This window comes from Adiantum capillus-veneris, chromosome 3 (genome assembly GCF_014529385.1).
Source record: "Adiantum capillus-veneris isolate H3 chromosome 3, ASM1452938v2, whole genome shotgun sequence".
In the NCBI taxonomy this organism is placed as follows: Eukaryota; Viridiplantae; Streptophyta; class Polypodiopsida; order Polypodiales; family Pteridaceae; genus Adiantum; species Adiantum capillus-veneris.
The window spans coordinates 126,384,747-126,389,004 of record NC_140933.1 but is presented as its reverse complement, the minus strand read 5'-3'; positions in this window follow the sequence as shown (position 1 = coordinate 126,389,004).

Genomic DNA, 4,258 nt, shown 5'->3' with positions numbered 1-4,258 from the left:
ATGAGATGCTTGACTTCCACCCCCAATTGGGCATACTCTTTAGTGATTAATCGTGAAAGGATTTTCATCCAAATCACACAAATAATTTAGTTACACACACTGTTATAGAATTGATATTTTATATCTATTGCAGTTGACGGGTGGCAAAAGCATCAGCAGATAATGGATTATGTAGAAGGATATCACATTTTATGTATATTTGATTATTCAAGTGCTCTTTATGAGCTTCGAACAATTATGTCCGGCCGACCAGTTTGTACTCATTTTTGGGCATTCAAGAAATCTATAAATAAATACGTGCAAGAGGGAAATGCTCACTCTTGCACGGGGGGAGATTTCACCCAGTGCTTGTGTCTATTCTTCTCTGTTCTCTCTCGCCATGCCAGGCGTAGCACTCTGCTCTAGAGGTGCACCTGCGCATGTTCTTTTCCTCTCTCTCGCTCACTGTCTCTCTCTGTTGGCGTACATCGTTGATTATATGCTCTGTGAGGCGTCAGGTATGCGGATTAGTTCATTTATGATCAGCAGTATGTTGTTTCGGGTATTTTGCAGGGCAGCCACGCGTCCGTTTGTAGCAGTGATATCAGAGCTTTGGAAACACTCCTCTCAATGCACACGTGATGGAGAAACATAAATACAAAGATAAGTGTACATTATGACCTAGATTAGCATATTTTTTTTAAGAAACTGTTTTTTCACGTTTCGCTTAATTATCTATCATATTTACTAATTATGCTTATTGTATGTCTTGCCACAAAAAAATATAGTCATAAGATTAGTAGGTTAAATATGTCCATGTAATTAAAACTCAATTTGTTTAGAGATCATGCTTGTAAATCTTCTAGGCATACTTAGTGTTGATCGTGCCATTAGGAAGCCAATTCTGGTAAGCAAATCATAGCAAATAAGACGAGTTTTACGAGAAAAATTGCACCTCCACTTGCACGAAGGAGAAGATGAATTATACGATTTTTTTTTCTTTCATATGAGAGGAACCCATACGTATAGTAAGGTAGCAGAAAGAATAATCAGAGAGAAGAGATCTTCTGTCTAAGGGTACTTGACGATTGTACTTGACGAACTGCTAATGCAACAACTCTTACTCGAGAAGTCGTCGTTGTACCTAGTGGGAAACAACCCCAAGAGGCAACCCAAAAAAAAAAAAAAAAAAAAACAGTAAGACTGGATGGAGTGGTTTGTCAGTGACTGTCTGTTAACGGTAGGGGGAGGCATGCATGTCGATGCTATCAATGTGAGCTCCTAGCTATCATGCAAGCTTGTGGGGATGCAAGCAGCACCAAGGTCGAAGCTCTATGGCAACCAAGAAGCAACTTGCTCCAGCCCGACAACGACGTCAACAGCTTTTCGACCAATCCACTCCACACACCTTTGGCTACATGGCATGCATAATTCCACCTGTGCCGCTTGTCCACTGCATGCAGCACTTTTATTTTGTTTAACCACTCTTTATCCTCCGCCTGCCTGCGTGCTTATATCTCTCTCTCTCTTTTGGCCAGTTATCTGAACGCTTCTCTTTTCTCTACCTCTCATTAGGTGCATGCAGTAGAGCAAACTCTCTCTTAATCTGTCTCTAAGTCGACCTCACTCACTCTCACTCTCTGATGGAGACACACTCCGCCATCCACACTCCCCAACCATTGCAAGTTTTATTTATTTTATTTATTTACTTTTGCATGGCAATAACGAATGACTACTGGCCTTCTCATTTTGCGGCCACACCTACATGATCTGCAGTCATCGTTTCCTATCATCTTTGGTAGGCATAGTAGCCACCCTGCCATACTATCTCAACCACCACTTCCTCGTGCCGTCCACTTTGAGAGCCGCAGATCATCACCAACTTTACACTCACTTTTGTCACCTAGACTCCCCCTTGAGACGTAGCAATTGCAGATACCGCCACCATCCAGCATCAAGCCGCTCAACACGACTCATTATATGTTTTTTTTCTCATCCTCTCTCTTTCCCTCTCCAACTACTTCTCTCTCTCTCTCTCTCTCTCTCTCTCTCTCTCTCTCTCTCTCTCTCTCTCTCTCTCTCTCTCTCTCTCTCTCTCTCTCTCTCTCTCTCTCTCTCTCTCTCTATCCGCTTAATTATGCCTCTCTTCCCCTTGTCTGATGCAACTTGCACCCACACACACACCCAGTCTCAATATCTCTATCTGTCGCTGGCTCACCACCATGCATCTGCCTATCTCTATTCTCTCTCTCCCTCCAACATGTAGATGATCATGAACTCAGCCACTGAGTGTGTGCCCACGATCTCTGATCCTACCATCCATGCACATTTAGGATCATGGGAAGTGACTGAGTGTGTGCCCACAATCTCTGACCCTACCATCTATGCACATTTTGATTATGCACACTCCTTCCATTTAGAAGATCTTCAAGAAATTCAGCCACCGAAGACGAAAGCTGTGCATTGGCGTGCTCTGAGTACCAGTAGGTCCTCGACTACATCTTCACTTACGGATGGAGCTGCTTACATGGGTTCTCTTGTAGTCTATTACACCGAGCTTCCCCAAGCCTGCCAACTATGTCAGATGCTCTGCATCTCATGCCGTTTCCAGAACACAAAGCGAGAGAGAAGCACAATACAGTGGCATGGAGCAAGCACAACATCGCAGTGGCATAGCAAGGGAGCAAGGAAGTTGTGCTTCCATACAGAGCATCGCAAGCTCCACAATCTCTCTCCCTCTGTCTCTCGGCTCGTCCTGATGCACCGCCTGCACATGCACTAACATCGGCTCTTGTCGCCTCTCTCTTCCCCTCCACGTGCCTTCTCTCTCCCTTTTTCACTTAACCTCGAAGGAAGCATCTCGTGATCTTCACCTTATTATGACCAGTTTGCACAATAATATACACCAAGAAATTCCTCCCTCCTTATTACGAAAATAAAGTACAGTGGTAGTGCCATAATAAATAAATAGTATAATAGAATTGCCATGCAATTAGGTCAATGTTCGAGAAAAATCATTTTCCCAAACATATAGAATTCCTTTTCTTGAATTTTTAAAGAGGAAATTTTTAAAATTAAGGTCATTATTTCAAATTTTTACTTTATTTTTCTCTATTTTGGGGTGGAACTTCTCCTTTTACGTCTGCGTTCAACCAACAATTTTGAAATTGAAAACAACACGATATTAAGTTGAGACACATTTTTCTCGAACACTGGATTAGGTGGATCGTCCCCAGTGTAAAGAATATCAACATTGCATCCCACTTTCTCTCTCTTTCTATCTTCCCCAGTACGACTGCTTACAAACAATGGCGGGTAGTGAGGATGATGATAACCCGCAGTGAGGATGATGATAATGGTTTACTCTGACAATTTTAGACTTTTAGTTTTTTTGCTTTACTTAATTTTATTTTTATACCCAAGCATTGGGTTAGATCCACAAGGATTGTCTCAATTTGATCTCTTTAACCTTTTCAAATACGCATACACACACACAATATTGTGCGCGTTCTATATAATTTTTCATAGCTTAGAGTTGATGTTCACGTCATTGTCAAAATAGATCAATCACGTTAGCAGACTTTTCAAGTTTAAATTTTTTGTAAAACGATGGATATAGAGCCTATCTTACCAAGACCTAAGCTAGGGGTTGATATTCAAAATTCTATTATGTATTTGAATAATGTATTTGTTACTAGTTTCTCTTCTTGCCACAGGTAGTAAACATTTAAATTTTTGCACTTCTTGGACCAAAATAAGGCAACGAATCCTTCCATATGGCTGATAGGTCCTTTTTTTAGCTCATATAAATAGTCTAAATTATCTACATACGTACAATTAGTAAACCTTGAAGAGAGGAGACCCTAGTTGTAGTTTCAACCAAGTGAGATAACTCGTGCTAATTGCCGAAAGTCACCCCATTTTATTGTTTGATTTCAACGGAGACAGGTAGTGAGTGATCTTGGTGTTGTACTTTTGATATTCTTCTTAAGCTCACTCTTACCTCAGACTATGGTTACGACTAGGCAGATCCCTACCATTTGGAGTGAGTGTCACTCATTAATGAATCTCTACCTTCCATCCCAATTCTAATCACCAACTTACCCTACCTTCATTTCACAGATGGGCCATGTTTTCTTTCAGTTATCACACGTATATTGACCCACAATTTTACGTTACAATTTTCTCAGTCATTGGGATATATTCATGTTGAATCCAATGTTTTACACACATTTTTTGTTGCCAGATATGTAAACTACTGCATAATTTCATTTTAGTT